The sequence below is a fragment of the Parasteatoda tepidariorum genome, chromosome X1 (assembly GCF_043381705.1).
Source record: "Parasteatoda tepidariorum isolate YZ-2023 chromosome X1, CAS_Ptep_4.0, whole genome shotgun sequence".
In the NCBI taxonomy this organism is placed as follows: domain Eukaryota; kingdom Metazoa; phylum Arthropoda; class Arachnida; order Araneae; family Theridiidae; genus Parasteatoda; species Parasteatoda tepidariorum.
The window spans coordinates 56,959,913-56,966,714 of record NC_092214.1 but is presented as its reverse complement, the minus strand read 5'-3'; the positions used below and the strand labels follow the sequence as shown (position 1 = coordinate 56,966,714).

Sequence of the window (6,802 nt, the reverse complement as noted above, 5' to 3'; positions counted from 1 at the left end):
CAGTCTCAGTTAGTCATCATCCACCCTACATTTTCGCTTTGTTGATAAACAACAGATTAATGCAATGTATTTCTGGAGCACCATTCATCCTAGTCACATCTATTTCATTTTAGCTTATTTTAACTTCCTAAAAGATAAAATATTTTATCCATTTATTAGCTAAGCAGTATTTCAAAACTGGTACTAATATAACAGCTTACTTTAATAAAATTATAAATACATATGTCCTAAATGTTTAAGCGTCGTTAAATCAAAGATACGCCAAATTATTGTGAAACCCGAGAGCTTCATTTATATCACAAACTTAAAATAAAGCTAAAGTTTACGAGTATGTTTATATTAATTTGTTATGTCTATAGCACATAAAATACTATTGCTCATGTCAGCATCATACACGACATGCACATTTTTAGAATTCGTCTTCTTGCAATCAATATATCTGATAAATTATTTTCCTGATCATATATAGTTCTGTCCCCTTCCCTTGGTAAATAAAAGTTAGTTGTTTTCCTACGTTATGTCAACACCAGTGTCGAGTACCGAATACATGAATGCTTATTTGTGCACGAATGCTTGGTGTTTGCGATCAAACGTCGATTATTTTTAAGACCATCTTTATATATAGGGTAAACTAAATGACCCGTAATCTTTAATATGGTATTGCAGTTGTTTTTACTAAAATATATTTCGCGTGACTCAAGAAATTACTGCTCTGATAAATAGGACTGTTTTCCAAAATTTCTCCATGAGTATTGCGTTCTTCAAATCCTGAAAGTCTTATTCTTCTAGCTCTGTTACAGTTATGGCAAATTCAACAGTTATTTTTTTCGTAATAGTCCCTATTACTTTTGCTTTAGCGGCTATGATTCCCGCAAGTGAGACTATTTCAGAGGCCGATGCGAAAGATATTTTGATGGTTGTAACTTTTTTGGAAAGACTCGACGAAATATTTGGTCGCCATGCCCGACCAAGGTAACATATTTTAATGCTATATTTAAATTTAAAAAAATTAATCAATTAAACAATTAAAATTAAGCAATTTCTTTTGTTAAAAAATTACTTCAGAACTTGAATAAATTGTATAGGATTCACAAATACTAATAAAATTAACAGTTCTATAGTATTTCAAATTAAATACAAGAGTATACAACTTTCAAAAAACATTAAAATTTCTTTTTCGTAATTCTAAATAAATGAATGTTAAAATTTTAAAAGGCTTAAAGTAAGAAAAGTATTTTGTTAAAAGATTAACTGCACTGTTAAAAATCTAAATCAAATTATGGTTTTAAAGTACTTTAATTTTGGGTGCATCATCGGTAAAATCCATTTTTACTGTAAAATATTATACCGTAATTTTTATCGTAATATTTATTTAATTAGAATGATTCAGTGATTTTACGGTAATTATTGATATAAAAATTGCCGTATATCATAATTTATTGTCTCTTAGCGGTCAGATTTTTGGTTCAGTAAAAATAGATTTTACGATAAAAAGTACCGGCTCCCTGAATGCCGCTGCTTTTAACAGTAATTTTCAAAGCATGTAGGAACTATATGCTATCCACACATTAAAGATCCACATATCCACATATTATGTATATATAATTAATAACTACTCAAAAACATGAAATACTTTAGAAGCAATGCTTTTGAAGACTTCTGCCATTTCTAATTAGTCACAAACGTATCATTACTGTAAAATGTTATTCAGCATTTAAATATTATTAAGTACTTCAGCATCAGAATGTTTTTTTTTTCAAGAACTGTATCAGTTTGACCTCACAATAACCCGAATTCATTTTTAAATAGCTTATAAGAATACGATTAATTAATTATTTTAAAAGAAAAATATTATGAATTTTATTTATATTTAAACTAAATGTAATATTAAATTATATAAACGATTTAAAAAAAATTTATGTATCACTTTATTTAGAAACTTATTTATTCAATTTTATTCAAAAAATAAGAGCCATTTGGCAAGTTACTCTCAAAATTTTTATTGATAATTGCTACAAATAATTTTTTTTAACATTCTCTAATGTGTAATTAATTAGAGTAAGCGGGATAAAATGATAATATTTGTAACTCTTAGAGAAATATCAAAAATTAAAGTAGTACATTCGCTTATAAAACAAAATATTTTCAAAATTGAGTTACGTTTGAGTTTGGTTCTCTTATGAATCTTATTTTTACCTCAAAAGCTAGGAACATTAATGCTAGTTGTTCAATTGGCTAAGGAGTTTAAAACAAACTGAATTTTTATTCCTCTTTGAAAAAAACAGTCAACTTAACATATTAAAAAGCAGATTAAGGCTTGCAGTACTCAGAAACGGATAAAAATTAGCTTATTAAATCTAACTTGGAAAAATAAACTTACTTTTGAACTGTGTGTGAGCAATATTCATTTTTATTAACTCAATCTTTCGGATTTCCCAAAAAAATTATCTAAAACTACAGTTATATAAGTTTTCATCAAAAATAATTTTGAGCTACTTTACGAACTATATGAAAAGATCATGGATAAAGAATTTATTAAAACATACCGGTCATTAATTAAAGTTTTAGATATCATTTTAATTGTAATTGAGTATATTTTAAACTAATATTTCAGTTCGTATAAAAAACGTAGAACTGAAAATTTCTAAAACTTAAAACAAAATATAGGTCAAGAACATACATTTTTTACTGTTCAAATTTATCAACCAGCCAGCTCTTTGGAAATATAATCTCTTTCTTATTTCTAGGCTTTATTGTATGTAGAATAGGTTAGCAATGAACATTTGAGAAATTTTATGAATAACTTTAAGTTATAATTAATTCACTCACTTAAACAACAGATAATTTTTTTTTAAATAGAAAAGTTTTTTTCCTATAGAAAAGATTAACACAAAAAAACTTTATTAATTTCATTTGTATGCAACACAAAATTACAATTTATCTTAAATACTTTAATTTTTCCCACACTGTAACAATTTCATTGTGAGACAAGTTATATTTATGTTATGAATTCTAGTGTTCAATAATGTATATTACGTAATGAAATCCCAACACTAAAATAAATTCCTTCTAATAAATATAACCTTAAAAAATCTTGTAACCTAATATACTTTGTTGACTACAACTTTTATTAGAAGTAAAAATTGTTTGTATTTCGTTTGTTATAATGTTTTGATGGAATACTGTTAACATTTTCTATCGGTTCAACTTTTGAAAAATTTTTAAAAATTGTGCTGTAAAAATTAGTGTTATTAAAAAAGTTGCAGTAAAAATTAATATTTTCTGTTAACAGATGATCATAATTCAAACGTTAAATTTGGTTGTTTTCTTCTTCCCAACTCTCTTTCAATGAGCGAAAAACATTTTTTAAACATTTTAACGTTTTTGGGTACAGAAAAAAAGAACGAAAAAGAACGAAAAAAAATGCAAAATTTGCCAAGTTTTTTTTTTTCTTTTTTTGTAAGTTTGTACTACTATTACTACAATATCAAACGACTACTAATATCAAACATTCAAAGCACACAAAAGAATTAATCCAAAATATCAATATATTTATCAAGCAACACTTAGCTTAAAATATTCTAATATTATTTTATTTCGTAAGACACGATAAGTAAGTACATTGAAATATATTTAATGTAGCTTAAACTACAGATTTTCATATGCAGGAACTAATAGGAAACACTGAAGCCTATAAGAAAATGCTGCTTTTAGGTTCTTTTAACTTCATTTTTTCATTTTAACTTCCTTTAATTTTTACACGAACAAATTAAATTTTAATTTAAAACATTAAACACAAAAGAAGGAAAAACAAAATTGCATTTTTTAAATTTTGTTCACATAAAACAATTTCATTAAGATACCGCAACAAATTAAATTTTACCAGCCCACGAAATTATACTGATTTTTTTTATTGAATTATGATTGAATTTGATACTCTTTTAAACATTTGTTCATTTAGAAATCAATTGATATGGGTGAAAAAATTTTTAATAATTAAAAAATATTTTTCATAAAATTTTCTTTTTTTTCCAAAATATTGCAATTAAAACTCATAATATTTAAGAGCAAGTTAACTTCAATGAAAATTTCTTGCAAATTATTAATTTTTTAACATTAAATGTGTTCTCTGTTGCAGATATGGTAGGAGCACATCCAACTCCATTCCTGAACGCTTTCGGGTAATTTTTTTCTTCCTTATCAATGTATGAACCAGGTTGAACAACAACTTAAAAATAAAAATCAAGAGTCCTTAATATAGAGAGAAGCTCTATAAGAATTGTAAAAATTCGATTTTCTTTGCGGCCACCTGCTTACTGCTCTCGGAGGTCACCGACAATAGTTCTTACATAAAATGTCTCCGATTGTTGACAATGGATCATGGTTTTTGATTCTCTTGACAACTGATTAACTGTTGGGAGTTTTTCTCATTTTAAATTTAAAATTGGATTAGTTTCATTCAAAAGTTTTAAAAAAGGGCAGGAGTTCTCTCTTTTGCTGAGTTAAACTAAAAATTACAAGACTTCGATGAGGAATATTAAGAGCCACTCTACCACTAAATGGATGGGCTGTTTGAAGTTAAAAATAAAACCTCAGTAAATTTAAGCGACGTTTAAAACCTAATTTCTATAAAATAGGAAAAGTATCATTCATGCCACTTTTTGTTCTGTCATACTAGAGAAAGATATTTGGAAAAGAAATAATTAACCATCATCTAATTCATAATAGCACAGTTACGCCAATTTTACTAAACAGCACCAGAAATCACAGTAGTTTATAAGGTTTATCACCATTCTGTTTAGTTAAAAAATTTCTCTTAAAATTGCCAAATAAATGGTAAAATGAATGATAAGTCTGCAAATTTTATCGTGATTCTTCATACAAAAAGGAACGGTATGATGTGGAAACCATTTTCTCTTTTTGTTTTGTTTCGCTTCTGAGTGTTGTATTTTAACTAAATGTGGTTGATAAGAACTAAAATTTTGAAAGTCTGAGTTTTTGATAGACCATTACCAGAATAAACTGAAAGATTATCAAATGAATTTCATTTAATACGATAAATTTTAGCGTTCATAATCGAAGTTCATGTTCATTTTCGTTTTCGCAAATTATTTTCCCAGTGTCAATTTAAATCAAAATATACAAAGTAATGCCTTAATTATACGCTATTATTTACTAATATATTCATAAATTACCTTAATAAAAACAGGGATTTTGAAATAACAACAGGGTTCAAAAAACTCTATATGATATAATTTTTTATTCTCATGTTAAATTTAATGAACATTTGCTTTTCATATTTTCAGACGGTAAGAACAAGTCCCATTCAAGAATTAAACTTGCAGCGCAATACCTGAATATTCAATTCGATTTTTGGAATGCTTTTTTGGAGAAAATTGCCTGGTTATGAAGCTTGGTGGTGCTTTTGCTTGAAATGTGTAATGATTAAGAATGAAGTTTAGAAAAAATATTAAATAAGTAAACGTAGTCGCAAGTATTCTTTGAAAGTAAAGCTGCAGCTTATCGGTATGTTTTAGAAAAAATGTTCTACAAATAAATGTAGTCGCACGTGTTTTTTGAAAGTAAACAGTAGAATATTGGTATGTTTTTGAAAAAATGTTCAACACGTAAATGTAGTCCCATGTGTCCATTGAAAGTAAAGCTGTAGCTTATTGGTATGATTTAGAAAAAGTGTTTTGCAAGTAAAGGTAGTAGTGTTGTGTTCCTTGAAAGTAAAGTTGTGACTTCTTTTATAGTTTTAGAAAAAAAAATGTTCTGCAAATAAATGTAGTCATATGTGTTCCTTGAATGTAAAACTGTGCCTTCTGGGTGTGTTGAAATTGTATCAAAAAAATTAATAAAAGGTAAATAAGAAATTACTTCGTCTTTTGCTCAGGTTCAGGTTCAATTCTCTTGGTTCAGGTAAAAATTATGATCTGTGAATAAATGAATGGATGTATGAATGGGTCTGCCCTATAAACGGGTGCGACGTATGGGTGTGGCTGAAGTTGAATTCTTAGTCATAGGTGGCGCCACTGGAAAGCAAGAACAATCGCACCCCCTTGCCTTAATGGCCTACTACAACAACAACAATTTTTTCTTACTCAATTTCAGTTTCCAAGTTTTGGTTTTTTAAGTAAGTTTAATTTGTTTAGTATCATTATAAACTTTTCAATCAAAAAAATTAAACATCTATAAGCAAGGCCCAACAAAACTACCTACATCTTAGAAAAATCTAAAAGAAATTAAAGAAAATCTTTATATCTAAATGTGTGAATAAACTACTTCACCGAAGAAAAACTTGCATTTAGAAAACAAATTTTTACATTTCTGGAACATATGTATATTACTTGATAAATTTTTTTATTAAATAAAAAGGAATTCAGAATTTTTGAAAAATTTAAAAAATCAATTTGACAATATATCTGTTATTTGAGTTATACTCTGATTGTTGAGGATATTAAAAATGGAGTTGCTGTGTTGTAGTTTTTGATAAAAATGTATGAAGTAACGTAAAAAGGTTTATGTTAGAGAAAAGGTGATGTAGCTATTAATCTCTCAACCGTAAATTTTAAAATAATGTTTAATATTAGGACATAAAAAGATGCTATTACATGTAACTTCCACTTCATTTTTTTTTTGCTAATCTACATTTTATTTTAAAAAAAATATTTTATAAAAGGAAGATAGAGTTTATTTGTTTTCTTTTTAATCGGAATTGCTCAAAAGAGACTGATATACTTATATTGTATCAAACAGATTTTCAAACCATATGCTTAAATCTAGTTAAGATGAAACTTAA

The 6,802-nt window shown here is 26.8% G+C and overlaps 1 long non-coding RNA gene across 1 annotated transcript; it reads left to right on the top strand.

The window, feature by feature from the left end:
* Positions 1–645: 645 nt before the first annotated feature.
* On the top strand, positions 646–5,890 carry LOC139427046 (uncharacterized). The gene is made up of 3 exons (XR_011638198.1): positions 646–972; positions 4,139–4,181; positions 5,307–5,890. It is a non-coding gene; the product is annotated as an uncharacterized lncRNA (long non-coding RNA).
* The last annotated feature ends 912 nt before the right edge of the window (positions 5,891–6,802 follow it).